The sequence below is a fragment of the Barbus barbus genome (genome assembly GCF_936440315.1).
Source record: "Barbus barbus genome assembly, chromosome: 15".
NCBI lineage: Eukaryota > Metazoa > Chordata > Actinopteri > Cypriniformes > Cyprinidae > Barbus > Barbus barbus.
The window spans coordinates 3,789,595-3,809,463 of NC_136743.1; the positions used below are offsets into that span (position 1 = coordinate 3,789,595).

The following is a 19,869-nucleotide window of genomic DNA, read 5'->3' on the forward strand; positions in this document are numbered from 1 at the left end:
GTCACCTGAAATAAACATGCACCAGATGAGATCTTTTTTATCATTTCATGGAATTTTCTCCTGAGCTACTTTGTGAGGGAATTGTGTTCCAGCTAAATATTGACACTTGTGTCCACGCTTACATCTTTGGGTTTAACCACACGTCAGACTTAACAGATCACCCAAAAATGTAAACATTTTTTTTTTACATTCTGTAACATATTGTGAGAACTTTAGCATTACATCACTTGTTCAGCAGTGGATGCTCTGCAGTGAATGGGTGCCGTCAGAATGAGAGTCCAAACATCTGATAAAAGCATCACAATAATCCACAAGCAATCCACACCACTCCAGTCCATCAGTTAACATCTTGTGAAGCCAAAAGCTCTGTTTGTGTAAGAACAAAATCCATAATTAAGACTATTTTAACTTTAAACTATCACTTCTGGACAAAATATGAGTCTGTAATTCATAATAACGCTTCCTTCAGTGAAAATTGGCCTCTCACATCAAAATCCACCCACATATTTGTTTAGAGCATTTTGGACTGTTTTTGCTCATAAACGGTGCTTGATCTATGCAGATGTTTCTCCTGATCGAGACGACTTTCACTGTAGAAAGTAATATTATGGATAGAGGACTCATATTTTAGCCAGAAGCAAAGGCTTGAAATTTAAACCACACAGTTTTTCACTTCTTATGATGTTAATTGATGGACTGGAGTGGTGTAGAGTAGTTGTGGATTACTGGGATGTTTTTATCAGCTGTTTGGACTCTCATTCTGACGGCACCCATTCACTGCAGAGGATCCATTGGTGAGGAAGTGATATAATGCTACATTGCTCCAAATCTGTTCTGATGAACTCATCTATATCTTCGATGTAACTGAGGATGAGTACATTTTCAGCAAATTTTCATTTTCAGAGTCTTTTCTTGAACGGTATAAAGTCCTCATACTGCATTAAAATACTGCCGATTTATGCTAACGAGAATAGAATGTAGTGCATACTTGTATTGCATTATGATTGGCATCCTGACATGCATGCATGAAATCAGGCAATCCCAAACCTGCATAAAGTTTTGATTCTTACAATGATTATAATCATGTTCTTAGAACAACATTCGGCTCAACCAATCAGATTTTAGGGGGTTAATTTCTCTCTGGTTTTAGGGTAGTTTATGATAAGGATGGGTTGATGGAAATTTTAATCCACACGACAAACTTGGCTAAAATGCTTTGTTCCAGATGAAATGTAGCTGACAAAACAAAACACACCTCACATGTCTTTTCAATCAGAACATACTGCTATGATATTGGAATCTAAAGTCATTTACCATAAGTGGATGATGTTTGAGATCAGCTGCTGACTCAGAACATACATCTGTTTTAACTTTCCTCTTTCCATGCAGAAAAATAAAACCTGTCCATTCACATTACATGAAGAAAAGCGTTGATCATTTTGTATTAGATGACACAAGATTGAACTTTAACATGCAACACTCACTAAAGAACTAAGTTAAGCACATCACATCACTGCAGCATATCTCAGAAACCAAGGCCTAAACATTCACTCACATTAACTATGTACACTACAGTTCAAAAGTCTGGAATTGGTATAAATGCAGCTTTTATAAGATCAAAAATAACAGTAATATTGTGAAATATTATTACAATTTAAAATAACTGTTTTCTATTTGAATACATGTTAAAATGTAATTTATTCCTGTGATCAAAGCTGTATTTTCAGCATCATTACTCCAGTCTTCAGTGTCACATGATCCTTCAGAAATCATTCTAATATGCTGATTTGCTGCTCAAGAAACATTTCTCATAGTTGAAAACAGTTGTGATGCTTAATATTTTGTGGAAACCATGATACATTTTTTTTTTCATGATTTTTTGATGAATTGAAAGTTCGAAAGAACAGCATTTATTTGGAACAGAAATCTTTTGTAACATTATAAAATGTCTTTACAGTCACTTTTGTTCAATTTAATACATTCTTGCTAAAAATTTTTTTTAAATTTCTTTAAAAAAACAACCAAAAAAAAACACTTACTGACCTCAAACTTTTGAATGTTAGTGTTTGTGTACTTATGTAAATTGTTTCTGCAATAAAAGTTCTTGCTTGTTATTTCTGCATGTCTTTTAATGAAATCCCCTCCATCCAACTCCAGTCGGGACTTTATCAAAATACTCTCAAACGGTCAGTAAATTAATCCGAATGTCACTCCAGCACAGAAAACCATCTACAGAGAGTCTCAAAACAAACATTCCGCCTCTGTAATCACAAGAGATTAGCTTGTTTCTTATTCGCCACAATGGTCAGGGATGCGTTGAGTTCCTGGTAATCCCGAGAGCTCAAATTCCTCCCTGAAGAGCAAAACTCACGCACAGCTCTGGCCTTATAGTGGATGGACAGCATGGCAGGCATATTTTGAAGTTATTACAGTGCCGAGTGATCGGGAGCTCCGCCAAAGGATAATTTGTCTTCGCGCTCGCATGGGTCCGAACTCACGGAATAAGAAGCGCTATTGTCTTGGGGCCTGTCGCAATGTCATCTGGCTGCAGTGCTTTACAACAATAGGACAGGAAAAGCTAAATCAGTGCATCTAAACCAACAACATGTTTATTAGATCCTGCACCCACTAAACTACTGAAAGAGTTGTTACCTGTAGCAGAAGAACCGCTTCTCAATATTATTAACTCATCGTTATCTTTAGGTCACGTCCCAAACCTAAGAAACCACAACTAGATTCTAATGAACTGGCAAATTACAGACCCATTTCAAATCTTCCGTTTGTCTAAAATTTTAGAAAAAGTTGTGTCTGCTCAATTGTGCTCCTTCTTGCAAAAAAATGATCTCTATGAAGAACTTGCTTCTTGCTTCAGACCAAGGCTGCATCTCATTGCTAGTATTACTTGATCTTAGTGCTGCGTTCGACACTATAGACCATGATATACTCATAGATCGATTACAAAACTATACTGGTATTCAAGGGCAGGCTTTAAGATGGTTTAGATCCTACCTGTCCGATCGCTACCACCGCATGAGGCCATGATGGTTAACAAAACGTCTAAGAGAGCCGGAGCTCTTCAAAATGTCAACAAATGATGACATTCAGCTTACAAAAGTATCTTTGTAGCATCAGGAAATGTCTGAAAGACAGGTTCCTGTCTCGCCATCAGAACAGGTGTCTCACTTCATTTGTCCTTTTTGTGTGTGTGTTTAATGTCACCTGAAATAAACATGCACCAGACGAGAGCTTTTTTTTATCATTTCATGGAATTTTCTCCTGAGCTACTTTGTGAGGGAATTGCGTTCCAGCTAAATATTGACACTTGTGTCCACGCTTACATCTTTGGGTTTAACCACACGTCAGACTTAACAGATCACCCAAAAATGTAAAAATATTTTTTTTACATTCTGTAACAGATGGGAGAACTTTAGCATTACATCACTTGTTCAGCAGTGGATGCTCTGCAGTGAATGGGTGCCGTCAGAATGAGAGTCCAAACATCTGATAAAAGCATCACAATAATCCACAAGCAATCCACACCACTCCAGTCCATCAGTTAACATCTTGTGAAGCCAAAAGCTCTGTTTGTGTAAGAAAAAAATCCATAATTAAGACGATTTTAACTTTAAACAATCACTTCTGGACAAAATATGAGTCTGTAATTCATAATAACGCTTCCTTCAGTGAAAATTGGCCTCTCACATCAAAATCCACCCACATATTTGTTTAGAGCATTTTGGACTGTTTTTGCTCATAAACGGTGCTTGATCTGTGCAGATTTTTCTCCTGATCGAGACGACTTTCACTGTAGAAAGTAATATTATGGATAGAGGACTCATATTTTAGCCAGAAGCAAAGGCTTGAAATTTAAACCACACAGTTTTTCACTTCTTATGATGTTAATTGATGGACTGGAGTGGTGTAGAGTAGTTGTGGATTACTGGGATGTTTTTATCAGCTGTTTGGACTCTCATTCTGACAGCACCCATTCACTGCAGAGGATCCATTGGTGAGCAAGTGATGTAATGCTACATTGCTCCAAATCTGTTCTGATGAACTCATCTATATCTTCGATGTAACTGAGGATGAGTACATTTTCAGCAAATTTTCATTTTTGGGTGAATCTTTGTTCATTTAAATGGCGAATCATCACAATTATCACCAGTAAAGTATGGAGTACCACAAGGATCTGTCCTAGGTCCTCTGCTATTTTCAATATACATGTTGCCTCTTGGTAATATTATTAGAAAATACGGGATTAGTTTTCATTGTTATGCTGATGATACTCAACTATATATCTTAGCAAGACCAGATGAAACTTCTAAACTAAGCTAATAGATTGTGTAAAAAATGTAAAAGGTTGGATGACCAATAATTTCCTCCTATTAAATTCAGATAAGACAGAGATATTACTTATTTGACCAAAAAAAACAATACACAGAATCTCTTGGATTACAATTTGCAACTAGACGGATGTACTGTTACGTCCTCTAACGTCAAAAATCTGGGTGTTATATTAGAATGAGCTTTATTCAGAATCAGAATGAGCTTTATTGGCCAAGTATGTTTACACATACAAGGAATTTGTTGTAGTGACAGACAGCAACTTGTCCTTTGAAAACTTTCTACCACGCTACAATCCAACCCGCTCCCTAAAGTCGCAAAACTGGAATTTTGGTAGTACCTAGGATAGCAAAGTCCACTAAAGGAGGTAGAGCTTTTTCACATTTGGCTCCCAAACTCTGGAATAGCCTTCCTGATAACGTTTGGGGTTCAGACACACTATCTCTGTTTAAATCTAGATTAAAGACACATCTCTTTAGCCAAGCATTCACATAATGCATCTTATAATCTTGTACCGCAGTTATATCTGATCAAATGTACATTATTATTATTCTTTAGCTTGGGCTGAACAAATCATTTTTGCTTAGATGGAACAGCAGCTACGCTAATTATGTCTCTAAGCTTCGGTCTGGATCCGACCCTTAAATGATCTGAGATGACCAAACACCTGAGAAAAGATAATGCCAACCCCTCAGAGGATGCCAACGCTCAGACAACATACAGAATTACCAAATTTTGCCATAAGTTAAATATAAAGGTTCTGCAATATATAAATATATTGTGAAAACTTAATTTCCTGTAGAGCTGCTTTGCAGCGATTTGTATCGTAAAAAGCGCTATACAAATAAACTTGAACTTGGCTCTCGTGTTTCAGCCAGGATGAAACTGGATAAAATAAACGGCCAAGAATTCACATTTGGACACAGTTTGCTATCCTTGTGGCCTTTGACTCTGTTCTGCATTTCCCAGGGCCAGAGAAATTTGAAATTATACATGTTATTGATCTTCCCAAGCCCAACAAAGCCAAAATACACATCATATCACAATAGTATCCGTGTTCAATGGCAGCCAAAGAGATCCTTAAAAAGACAGCTGTTCAGGTCTCAAATTTAACAGAAAAAAATGCTCTTTTTCTTTCACAATCACTTGGAGAATGGGGCAGCACTCAGCCAAAATGAAGAGCCATATACAAAATGGAGGATTTACACACTGGAATGATAAAGTGATATGACAAAATTTGAATAGGAATGTTGGCTGAGACAGAGATGATAAAAATCTTGAGGATGATTGCAAAATATGATGAGCCATGACTGTTAAAAGCTCTTGGATCAGATTCTAATTTGCCCAAATTAAATTATTCATTATTTTGGCATTTCTTGGTTTTAATAAACACTAGCTAATCATTTTTTTTTTTAAAGAAATAAATTTATAGTCGGGGAGCCAAAGTCTGAAAAGCTCAATAAAATGGGTTGAACCTGACATGGTCTGTCATACTTTTTATTTGTGTTTTTTCTGTTAACTTTGACCCTAAGAACCAATAATTGGAGGGTCTGCTCTGCCGGAAATATTGCGAAAAAAAATTGTGGCCATTTTAGTGTATGCACCCTTTATTTTTTATTAGAAAAATGTGAAAAAAAATTTTTTCCTCAAATCCTCAGTGGGTTTGGTAGGCTGTCAATAAATGCATTCCAGGTACACCGAACACATGTTCTGACAACATCCACTGAAAAAATAACTCTTAAAACACATTTCTACATGATTTTGCATTAATTTAATGCCAAAAAATTTGGCGTTTTCTCACTTTTTTCCAATATTTTCATCTTTACTTCACTGGCAATCAACTATTCCCCCAAGTTATGACATCAGTCAATATGTCATTCTTTTCACCAAACAGTATACTCATTCCACAGACAAAATCATAAAAATCCAACCAAAATCAATGGATCTGTGATGATTTCACTAATAGTTGATCAGCAGGCTCAGAACCTCAATAGAATTTTAGGCTACTCTCAAAATTCCGAAAGACATGCTGGATATTTAACATGGTTTTTAATGTCTACATTATTAAGCATCATGGCCTAGGCATTTTTTTAATTTCAACATAACCCTGTTCTCCCAATGGAAATGTGTCACACAAGAAATCTAATACAGCAAAATGACTTTCATTATTTTATTGACTCAGATGACAACTATTACAACTTCAACGGAACAAAATAATTTAACATGACTTAATTAACTAGGTGCAGGTCCCTGTGAGGTGGGATAATCAGGAGGGTGGTACACTGCAGATACTGCTCTGGGGACAGACCTTCACCCTCACCACCTGAGGAGACGCATACACACACACACACGCGGCCTGCTTACGTGTCCCTGTCTTCAAGCGCAAGTTCAATCCTTGAACATCTGTTGGGGTCCCCAGTGCAGAGACATGCAATGCCACACTTCACATTGGCTCTTGCACAGGAGCATCCTCGGGCACACATGCTTTTCTTGCAGTGGCAGTATTGGCTGTGTTTGAGTTCAAAAGGTTTTGCCTCTTTCAGCATCATGGTTGCCACCAATTTGCCATTGACAAGTTGTCTCCCAAAATCAGTGGCAGCTGGGTAGGTTGGCTGAACCATGTGTGCCCGCTTACACACAGCCAACTGATGCAGGGCTCCGCGAAGGTGTAATTGGAAGGCATCTTCAGTTGGTGGAAGGCAACACATGTCTCCTTTGATGCTCACAAAGAGATGGGCTCGCAGTGCATCTAGAGTACCACCAAAGTCACTCCTGTCATAGAGTGACACCATGTATTGCCGTGCTGCTGTTATAACCTCTTCCTGAACATCCAGGCTTTCCTCAGGGTCACCGTACCTGCACAGCAGCAGAAGGTCTGTCAGGTGTTTAATAGCAGTTGTGTAGGCCCGCCTTTTCCCTCTTCTGTACAGATAGCTCACTGTGTCACATCCGGTAAGTATGTAGGTGCTGAGGAGAAGGGATGTAAGATCTGAAGCTGCAACATCATACTTCCCCGCCAGAACTTCTGTGATGGCATGAACAGGTAGAAAGATATGAAAATGAGAATGAGCTTTATTGGCCAAGTATGTTTACACATACAAGGAATTTGTTGTAGTGACAGAAGCTCCACGGTGCAACAGAAACACAGTAACAGGACAGGACACAGGTAATGAAACAAAATAACAAGAAATAGCCAATAACCAATGTAAAAGCAGCCAAAAAACAAAACGAAAAAACACAACATATAATATATAATATAGGCAACTATGTATGTACAGGTCAAGTATGTGCAAATTAGAAATGAGAAAAATATAAATAAAATAAGTGAGTGTGGTGAATGGATAATGAATTAGTTGTGTGTTCCACGTTTATTTATTGAGTGTTCATGAGATGTATTGACTGAGGGAAGAAACTGTTCCTGTTCCTGTTCCTGTGTCTGGTCGTTCTGGTGCTCAGAGCTCTGTAGCGTCGACCAGACGGTAACAGTTCAAAGAGGGAGTGTGCTGGATGTGAGGGGTCCAGAGTGATTTTACCAGCCCTTTTGCTCACTCTGGATGAGTACAGTTCTTGGAGAGTGGGGAGGGTTGTACCAATGATTCGCTCAGCAGTCCGGACTACCCTCAGTAGTCTTCTGAGGTCAGATTTGGTAGCTGAGCTGAACCAGACAGTTATTGAGGTGCAGAGGATGGATTCAATGATGGCGGAGTAGAACTGTTTCAGTAAGTCCTGTGCCAGGTTGAACTTCCTCAGCTGGCGTAGAAAGTACAACCTCTGCTGGGCCTTCCTGACAATGGAGTCAATGTGAATATCCCACTTCAGGTCCTGAGAGATGGTGGTGCCCAGGAATCCGAAGTCAAGTCAAGTTCAAGTCAAGTTGAGCTTTATTGTCATTCCGCTACATGTGGGGACATAGGATCCAGTTACAAAGGGAATTGTTAAAGCCCAGCAGGTTTAGCTTATTTATGAGCTGTTGTGGGATTATTGTGTTGAATGCCGAGCTGAAGTCAATGAACAGCATTCTAACATCACAGGCCTGTGGCGGGGACTTGTAGTCAGTGATGGTCTGAATGGCTTGCCACAGGCTCCGTGTGTCTGTGCTGTCTGTGAAGTGGTTGTTGATTTTTTGGGCACATGACCGTTTTGCTTTTTTGATGCCACAGGACAGATTGGCTCTTGCTGTTTTGAGGGCTGCTTTATCTCCTGATCTGAATGCTTCATCTCTGGTCTTTAGCAGCCCACGAACCTCTGCTGTCATCCATGGCTTCTGGTTTGCACGTGTGGTGATGGTCTTGGTGACTGTCACATCATCAGTGCACTTTTTGATGTAAGCAGTCACAGTTTCAGTGTACTCATTCAGGTCTGTGTGGTTGTTGTAGGTGGCTGCCTCTTTAAACATGTTCCAGTCTGTGTCCTGGAAGCAGTCCTGCAGTGCTGAGGTGGCATTGTCTGGCCATACTGTGATCTGCTTTTGAACCGGTTTGACGAGTTTGAGAAGTGGTCTATATGCTGGGATTAGCATAACAGTGATGTGGTCGGAGTACCCGAGGTGGGGGCGGGGTTCAGCCTTGTAAGAGTTCTTAACTGTTGTGTAAACAAAGTCCAGTGTGTTGTTTCCCCTTGTTGCAAAGTTCACATGTTGGTAGAACTTTGGCAAAACTGTCTTTAAGTTTGCGTGGTTGAAGTCACCGGCTATGATGAAAAAGCCGTTGGGGTTTTTTGTTTGTTGTTCACTGATGGTGCTATACAGTTCACGAAGCGCGTCCTTAGCGTTTGCACACGGGGGGATGTAAACCGCAATGATAACAATGGCCGTGAACTCCCGCGGCAGATAGAACGGTCGACACTTCACAACCATAAACTCCACCAGCGATGAACAGTGTTTTGATAATACCACAGCATTGTTACACCAGTCTTTATTGATATACACACACAAGCCACCTCCGCGGGTCTTACCAGACAGTGATGAATCTCTGTCCGCTCGGAAGTTGGTTAGCCCGTGCTGCTGAATGGCGGAGTCCGGGATGTTGTCGTTTAGCCATGTTTCGGTGAGAACAAACACACAACAGTCCATTGCCTCATGCTGTGTAGATCGACTGAGTTGAATTAAGTCCAGTTTGTTTTCCAGAGAGCGAGCGTTTGAGAGCATGAGTGTTGGAAGAGCCAGTCTTGAGGGGTTAGCTCTTAGCCTAGCTCGTATACCTCCGCGCTTACCGCGCTTCCATCCTCTCTCACACCGCTTGCGACACTGCCTTGTGCGGGTAGCGTCAGTAGGCGAGGCCGCGGTCTCGAGGTCTGGCTCCAGCAGTAAACAAAGGCCTCGTAGCTTCTCAGTAGCCGCCGGCGAGAGTTGATGCTCGTATGCGTTGCTGATATCCAGAAGACTTTGGCGATCATAGATGAATTCTGGGGTGATTTCCTTAAGAGTTAGCGGTAAACTTACACTATTTGGAGACGAACAGACAACATTAAACGACATAAAAGCACCGTCTTTGGGACCCGGAGCAGCCGCAGCGATCAATCGTGCCACCATCTTCCCTCAAGACTGCAGTGGAATGACTCCACTGCAGTCACAGTGCTGTTCATGATGGTGAGTGGGGGGAGAGCAGGGGGGTTTCTCCTGAAGTCCACAATCATCTCCACAGTTTTGAGCGTGTTAAGCTCCTATTCTCTCCTATTCCATCCACTCCTCTCCACTCTTCTCTCTTTTTCAATCCACTCCTGTACTCTTCACTCTCTATTCTCCTCTCCTCTCCTCTCCTCTCCTCTCCTCTCCTCTCCTCTCCTCTCCTCTTCTACTCCTCTCCACTATTCTCCTCTTCCAGTGTGACATCTCCTACGACGACCGTCAAACCAAGAACCAATAGGAACACTGAACTTGAAGACGCAATAAGCGCGACAACTTCAAACTTAAACTTCGTTATTTGTAAAAACAATATATGTACAAAGTAAAGTTTACTTAAAGTTTATTTATTAAGGGGCAGGATGTTTAAACTCGAATAACAAAATTACCTTAAGCTCGCTCTGTAGAACTGGAAGTCCATAAAGTCCTCTTTTGCCCAGCCATGACTTGCTCCACACACGTCGTCTTTTTCGTTTTTTTTTTTTTTTTAACATCAAGGCATGTTATTAATAAAACTAAGCTACACGTTGCTGTTGTTTGCTAGATACCATTATAGCGAGAGAACGCGGGTCACGTATTGATGACGTAAAACTCCGGACAAGTCTTCTTGAGTAGCCTACGTCCGTTTTTATCATGTCTTGACTGTCGTACAGTCTGACATTAAGACAACTGAGATCCTACAGTCTGACATGGGGATCATGTTCGTACAGTGTGACAAGCAACAATCGCAAAAGATTAATAAAAATCGCACAGTGTGAGCCCGGCTTTACTGTACTTTTCAATCCTCTGCTGCCTTCTCTTCTCGCTAACTTTTCCTCCACAGCAAACCCAATAAGATCAGAACAAAATCTGCAAATGGGAAATATTGTGCATTCAGGTGAAAGAAATCTAGATGTTTGACACTACTAGCTAACTAGCTTTTGACAAATCACTCACTCTATATACTGTACAGTACTATATACAAAAAAAGGATGCATAATATATAGTGTGTTTACATCTTACAGAACATTTGTATTGTTCAGTATTAACGTTTAGTGCAGCCTTTAGTTATCCTTAGTGGCTTACTATCTGTCTGACATGAAAAACACTTCAAGGACAACACCAGCCTTCATATACTGTAAGTGTATTTCTAATAATTCCTCACTCCAAACGTATCCCTGAAGCAGCATTTATTCTCATATCTATTTCTTTAAGTCCAATTGAAATTTTCGCAATTTCTCAACTTCCGGTCGAAGCAAAATGGACATATAGGACACATACCCCCCTCGTAAAGCATACGATTCTGATCCAGTGTTAATTTTGACAAAACAAATTTTTATTTAGTTTTAGTCATAGTCTTTTGACTAAAATGCCATTTTAGTTTTAGTTATATTTTAGTCATCTGAATTGTTTTAGTTTTAGTCTAGTTTTAGTCAACGAAATACAATAAGATTTTAGTCGACTAAATGTAAAATTGAATGGGTTTGGATAAATTGTAATGCATTAATTTAGAATTTCTCAAAAATTTCCAAACCCATTATATACTCCCAGAGAAAACATGTATTAATTAACCTGTTAATATGAATCACTTTTAAAGCTTGAACATGCAATAGAGAAACAGATTTAACTGCAGTGAGATAAAAAGTTTTCACAGACGAAAACGAGACGATAACTAAATAAAAAACAGCTTTAAATGACGACAACTATGAGGACAATTTAGTGACAGTTTCGTCAATGACAAAAAAATGTTGTTGATGAAAATAATGACGAAAATTACAGTGTCAATGAAATTAACACTGTTCTGAGCATTAAAAAAAAAAAAGTAATTCTCTACCATTCCTGTGAGGAGTTATGGTCGTTTAAAGGAACCACAGAAATTAGCTAAAACGGCTAAAGCTAGCTAAGTAGAGAATGAATGCTGCTACTACAGGGATACATTTGGGATGAGGAATCATCAGAAATATACTTGTTTGAAAACTGGCGTGGTCCTTTCAGTTAATTACTATTACAATATCCATATTACCATTCTTTTCCCAAAACGCTAGGGCAGACCTACCGGTATTCACTGAAGTCACTGTCACTTACCACAGACAATGATGAGCAGCTTCGAAGTCCATTGGTAACCATTGGTTACCGTTGGTTAGTTGTTCCAGACAAACTCATTCAAATTACTAAGATCATGTGTGTGTGTGCGTAAGTGTGCCATGATGTTAAATATCCAGCATGTTTTACAGAATTTTGAGAGTAGCCTAAAATTCTATTGAGGTTCTGAGCCTGCTGATCAACTATTAGTGAAATCATCACAGATCCATTGATTTTGGTTGGATTTTTATGATTTTTTCTGTGGAATGAGTATACTGTTTGGTGAAAAGAATGACATATTGACTGATGTCATAACTTGGGGGAATAGTTGATTGCCAGTGAAGTAAAGATGAAAATATTGGAAAAAAGTGAGAAAACGCCAAATTTTTTGGCATTAAATTAATGCAAAATCATGTAGAAATGTGTTTTAAGAGTTATTTTTTCAGTGGATGTTGTCAGAACATGTGTTCGGTGTACCTGGAATGCATTTATTGACAGCCTACCAAACCCACTGAGGATTTGAGGAAAAAAATTTTTTTTCACATTTTTCTAATAAAAAATAAAGGGTGCATACACTAAAATGGCCACAAATTTTTTTCGCAATATTTCCGGCAGAGCAGACCCTCCAATTATTGGTTCATAGGGTCAAAATTAACAGAAAAAACACAAATAAAAAGTATGACAGACCATGTCAGGTTCAACCCATTTTTGAGACTTTGGCTCCCCGACTATTATACTTTTATTCAGCAAGAATGCATTGATCATATTAATTAAAAGTGAGAGCAAAGACATTTAGAATGTTACAAAAGATTTCCAATTCAAATAAATTCTGTTCTTTTGAACATTCTATTCATCAGATAACCCTGAAAATGGAAGATGTATCAGTTTCTACAAAAATATGAAGCAGCACAAGTGTTTTTAACACTGATAATAATCAGAAATGTTTCTTAAGCAGCAAATCAGCATATTAGAATAACTTCTGAAGGATCATGTGACACTGAAGACTGGAGTAATGATGCTGAAAATTCAGCTTTGAACACAGAAATAAATTACATTTTAAAATATATTTAAATAGAAAACAGTTATTTTAAATTGTAATAATATTTTACAATTTAGCCGTTTTTACTGTATTTTTGAATTAAATAAATGCAGCCTTGGTGGGCAGAAGAGATCTCTTTAAAAAACATTTAAAAAACCGTACCAACCCCAAAAACAAAACAGTGCTCTTTATCAGGTACCATAAATTAATTACAGAACATGCAAGTAAGTTGTAAATGACCGTTTTAAATGCTTGTAAATAACCATTTTAAAATTCCTTTATATTTCATGTTTTCTATGCACATGGCAACCCTGAATGTAAAACCCTTGAGTTATGAGCTGGATGTGTGCTTGTGAAATCTCTCTGGACTGGAATCAGAATCATTTTCACACAAAACTGCAGACACTGACTGCAGCCGCTGAGAGAGAACATCGCATGGTCTCTGCATAATATCAAAACATGATGACAGAATTTGCATCCACTGTTTCAACAGTTCACACATTTACTAAAGAAAATACAAGTGGTCTATCACTGTACATGATAACAACTACCAGGTAAACACTTAAAGTCTAAATACTTTTCTCAGCAAAATGCACGATTTGAGTAATTATTCATTTCTGCAGAACTTAAACTGGCACTAAATATTGCCCAGATATGTGACGTCAAATAAAAAAAACTAAACAAAAGAATATGAATACATATCTACAGACCAGAAATTTAAGTTTTGGGTTTCATTCATGTGTGTGTATGCTTTAAAGGTTCCCACTTCTGAGAAAACACACACACACACACACACACACACACAGCACTTCTCAATGAAATTTAGAAACAGATATGCTGAGAGGGTCAATCCGTGTGATTTCCATCATGCTGACACACTGAGCAACTAACAAACACCCTACAGAGTCTCTGCACCAATCAGAGAAGAGGATTTTAAAAGCGGTCACTAAACAACAAACATCTTACAGTGACCCTGGATGAATATTAGCTGTTTTGCAGCTGTTGTTGCTTAGCAAGAAGAAAACAAGCTGGAGAGAAGACCGTGAGTCTGTGACCTGCTTCAGCACAGTTTAGATATTTCACTTCTGCTTAAAACAGAGGACTGAGTGAAAGATAAGAACAGAGAGGAAGTCAATCATTCATGATTACTGTATAAAGAGCTGCATTTTATCATCATTTTCATCATCATAAATTGAGCAAAATACATTTTTTATTCCTGTGCTCAAAACTGAATTTTCAGCATCATTACTCTAGTCTTCAGTGTCACACGATCCTTCAGAAATCATTCTAATATACTGATTTGCTGCTCAAGAAACATTTCTTATAATTATCAATTTTGAAAATCCTTGTGCCGCTTCATCTTTTTGTAGAAACCATTAATTTTGGGGGGGATTATTTGATGGATAGAAATCATTTCTTTGAAACATAAATCTTTATTAAACATTATAAATGTTTTAACTGCCACTTTTGATCAATTTAATGCATCCTTGCGGAGTAACTAGATACATGTAATGGAATTACACAGTTTAATTACAAAATAAATGTAACTGTAATCTGAGAAAAAAAGAAATTAAATTACAGTTACTTATGAAAATGTTGATTACAAAGGGTGTTACATCTGAAAACGTTCACACACATACAGATTTGACTGATTTCTTTCCCAAATGTCATCGACTCTGTGTTGAGTACTGCTGTAAGGTTAACCCTGCCTGCTTTAAATGTCTCAAAATGATTAACATTTGAAAACATTCACAAGAAAAGTCATCAAAAAGTAATAAAATTGAATCCGTTACATTACTTGAATACAGTAATTGAAACAGTTACACTACTTATTACATTTTAAATAGGGTAACTTATCCATCTGTAATCTGTAACCTATTACATTTCCAAAGTAACCTTCCCAACACTGATCAATGCTGAATAAAAGTAATCATTTCTTTCAAAAACAAACAAATACAAAAAACTACTAAAATGTATTCACAACAAAAAGGTCCATTATATTATTAAAAAGTGCAAAAAAAAAAAAAAAGATGACTTGAAAGCAAGTTACATGTGGACTAGTTACACAAGATCCTCCTTTTTCTCTTTTGTGGTTTTAAATACTCCAAAACTGGAAATCACATCAATAAAATTTCCCCATGAGGGTTAGTTGAAAAAAGTTGGCACATTTCTAAAAAAAAAAAATTATTTTAGATGTATATGTATTAGGGCTGCAACAACTAATCGGTAAAATCGATTATTATCGATAATGAAAGTCATCGACAACGATTCTCATTATTGATTAGTCGGGTCTGCCCACAGTGCACGTCCAACTTCAGCCGGTCACGTCAAATTACGGCACGGAATAACCCATTTCTGTGGACAAAATGCATCTAAAAATAGTGGAGGAAACCGAATCAGATGCTGCGGGAGAAGTACGTGATCCAAGCTGCCCAAAACATGAGAATTCTTTATTTTAAGCTTTAAGTTGATGCATTAGCGTAATGGCTTGCCTTCTCATTCGCTTTGACAGATGCGTGTGCGTCCTCAGCACAAAAACTTATCTATAAATGTCACATATTCACGCGAGGATTTCCATTTTTGCGTAAAGGCCTGTCCTGACAGTCAGTTCAAAACATTTATTGTGCTGAAATATCTTAAGTTAAATTACGGTTTAAAAGTCAACATGCAGTGCACGTATTTTATGAGTAGGAACTGTAATAGGGATAACAGTGTAAATGTCTGAATAATAATATCAGGTGCCTTTTAAAGGATAAAGAAATGACAGTAAAGACTAGGCTATATTCACTAGCCTATATACAGTGTTTAACACATTTTTTTTAAACAAGGTTTTAAACAAATTATGTAAGGTTTGTGCCAATGCTGCTCTATATTGGTGATTACCAAAATCTTTTTTTTTTTTACTTTCTGTATTGGTTAGTCCTTCAATATGCATAAGCTCTTTAGTAACAGTAGACTATTTCTAATGCTATAATATAATTATTGCTGTTACTGTATCTAAGAAAGAAAAGCAAAAAAAAAAAAGTCAAGCAAACACTATAGTGTTTTTTTTTTTCAGATACCCAATTAGTCAAAAACTACATAAACGATACCAGTAAGAATGCAAGCGGTTATGAAAGACATAGGAGGCCATTTTTGTTATTATGTGAATAAATACTTTATTTGTTTGTTTGTTATTTTCCCAATAAATAACATTTTTATATTTAAATAATTTTTGGACATTACTAAAATATTTGTGTTTTCTCTCTATTATGACAGGTAGTCTAATAAATTGTTAAGCACTGTATGTTTTCATAGCGTTCAGTTGGCACGTTTGTTTGAAGGAAATTGGACAGAATGTGGAAGTGTTTTTTGTCAATACAAACAAAGAAAATGAGGCTTTTTTATCCGATTAATCGGGAAAAATAATCGGCCAACAAACGATTATCAAAATAAATGTTTGTTGCAGCCCTAATATGTGTGCGTGCATGCATGCATGCATGCATATATATATATATATATACAAACACACACACAAATGCAAAATTTGAAGTGAAATTAGGAAATGCTTAGGCCTACTTTTAACTCTACACGAGTCACGACACATTTGAATCAGTAAATTCTTCCTGTGATCTGCAAGCACATCAAACATGATTCAAATGATGTTAAGACAAATAATGTTGGGCATTTGTTTCATGCATCACCAAATTGCATCCCTGACCTGCTCAAATACAACAGATAAGAAATATTATGATTCTCCAAAAACAAAACCTTATTTCGGTCAACACACTATTACTAAAAAGTACGTGCAAAATACTGCATCCCAGCACACATGACACGATGATGCACTGTGTCTCTCAGTATCTGGTTGACATGATTGAGCATGAATTGTGGTATAACTTTTGTGTCTGTGGTTAAAAGAAGATGTTCATGCACTGAGTAGTTGGTTCCCTGATGTAATCAGATTTTTTTCAGATTTTTTTCTCCGACATCTTGATGCTTATAATGAAATAGTGGTGTGTGTGTCATCATATCTGAATGGCAGATGTACTGATGTGTGTTCACTGCAGACTCATTAGGCGCGTTCGACTTTAAGCGGCGCTGTGCGGAATGGTCAGTGTATGACATCAAAGTACCGCGAGAGCAGACGGATCCCATGCTTTCGAATGGCTCTCACGGTACTTTGATGTCATACACTGACCATTCTGCGCAGGCATGATTGAGAGCAAATGTGAGAGGTCATGGGCCTAGGGTGTGGCCAACTAAAAAATGTAAAAAAATCTCCAAAAAAAAAAACTCTATTTTTATTTAAATACAGCTAAAATAGCTCCTTGACGCAAAAATTCAGGGATGCAAAAATGAGAAAGTAGCTAAATTTGGCAACAAAATCCCCAAATTGGCAACACTGCTGCTCATTTGATAGCCGCGTCCTTGTTGAAAGTAAAAATAACTTCTGTTCACAAAAGCGTTTATTTTTCAAAGTAAAAGTCTTTACTGCAGCGCTGACTCATAAAAACAGTCTCGTGGCCATATAATGGCTGAACAATGTAACTAAAATCACCATCACGAATACTTTTGTTATTTATATAAAAAAATATTATTTATTGAATAATCATATTTACTGTAATAAACAACAACAGCCACCATAAAAGTTGCTAGGCAATTCAGCCAAAAGACAGTGCAATATACAGCACTGAAAAACATGATAATTTGGATATTTTGCCAAAACTATTTGCTCTGGAACAAATAATAATTTAATGAGACCAAAGACTGGCCGTTAGATTTACCCAACACAAATTATATCTCGTGTTTAACCACTATAGAGACATCAGAGCCAGCGGTAAATTCCAGAAGATCTGGCCACGGTGAAGCTGCTCTCTGCGGGTGTAATGAGCTCTGAACGGCTGCTGAACTGATGGAAAATGAAGCAAATTTTGAAATAGACCTTATCTTTATTAACAAACCGCATATTTGAACTCCACGCAAGCACATTCTCGCCTAAAAAAAAACTCTTAAAACTGCATTCCGTGACACAAAACGGAATTATTTTTAAAATTATAGTGGATTTGGCCGTCCGCCATGACACTCGCTGTGAGAAATACGGCAACTTCGGAGGATGACGAGCTCTGTTGGACTCCAACCAGAAAGAACTGTTGTATAAATATATATGTACGTGTGTATATATACATATATATGTGTATATGCACACACATACTGTATACATATACACACACACACACATACAACTTATTCAGTTCTTGTCTTAGGAGTGTTGAGCACCATGGCTCTTCAACAGACCATAATAAAACACATCAAAAAGAAAAACCATTAAATACCCCCAAATCCTTTTAATTACAATCACATGACTCAAATAAATCAACAGCCCTATAGAAACATCAGATCCACACTACAGTTTGCCAAAAAGAAGTTCTAATTTAAACCAATGAGGCATTAACAGTTTCTAGCCCAGGTCTTTAGAAATCCATCTACATGTACATGCTGGTGCTTTAAAGAACCTAGAAACCAAAACGCTGATCTAAAGAACCTGTAATGAAACATCAAGAGAGTTCCATAAACAACCTTCAGAAGAACTTTATTCTATGGCTGTGTTCCAAAATTTGAACTTGAACTTTCTTACCACCTATATGATGTATTAAAATGCTGCCTACACAGGCCGCTCACTAGGTTTTGGAACACCGCCTACAGTATGTTTTTTACAACAATTAAATTCAAACGTTCCTTTCAGTTCTTGATCTACTCACACGTGTGTGTGTGTGTGTGTGTGTGTGTGTGTGAGAGAGTGAAAGTGTGTGAGTGAGCAATACTCAGTGGTATGCGCTCACAGAACTGGCCGTTAAACCTGACACATCTAATCCACACAGGACAGGACAGACCCCCTCCCTCTTCCAGTCCTCCTCTTTCTTTCCCTCCTTACCTCAGCCTGCTCCTTTCTTTTTTACCCTCATCTCCAAATATCACCACCCACATCTCCCCTGCTCTCTTCTGATCCCTCGTTCGGTCTGTCATGTGGTCTGTGGTTTTGTTTCATGCATTCTGAATGTTCAGCAGAGTGAAGACAGACCTGATTATCTGATTCATTCACTCTTCAGTCTACTAAACAGGACACACACACACACACACACACACACACTCTTTTAACCCTTAAACACAGCCTGCATATATATTCTATACTACACATTCAAGTATTAACTTCTGTGACGTCAGCATAAGCTGGTCTGTCTGGTCTGGTTGACTAGTTTTAAAAGGGTTTTGGCCACTTGTCAGCCTTATAGAAACAAGTTGGCTGACAAGCTAAACATCAGTTTGGCCAGGGTAGGAAACCAAGTAATACTTGTAAACCAGTTTAAGCTGGTTTAATCAGTTCTTTTAGCAGGAAGTTTGTAGTATTTGAGACATATGACCACATCTTGAGATCACAAACCCCTTTGTTGTGAACGGTTTACATTAGCTTTGTTGGCAAGTTCACATCTAAACTAAACTACTAAATTCATTACTTTCAAATTCACTTAACTTTTACTGGGTTTAAGCTATTATTCCATAAAAATGCATATTGATGCACTGTGATGTCAAAAGTGATAGTAAAAACATAATATATTTCAAAAGATTTCAATTTGAAATAAATGCTGTTTTATTGAACCTTATATTCATCAAAGAATCCTAAAAAAAAAAAAGATTTATCATGATTTCCACAAAATTATGAAGCAGCGCAAATGTTTTCAAAATTGATACTAATCAGAAATGTTTCTTGAGCAGGAAATCAGCATATTATTATGATTTCTGAAGCATCATGTGACACTGAAGACTG

The 19,869-nt window shown here is 37.6% G+C and overlaps 1 protein-coding gene across 1 annotated transcript in view; it reads right to left on the bottom strand.

Annotated features, from left to right (window-relative positions):
* LOC306881793 (phospholipid phosphatase 2-like) overlaps positions 1-19,869 on the bottom strand; it is a 46,782-nt gene that overhangs the window by 20,380 nt on the left and 6,533 nt on the right. The gene's annotated exons all lie outside the window — the stretch shown is intronic.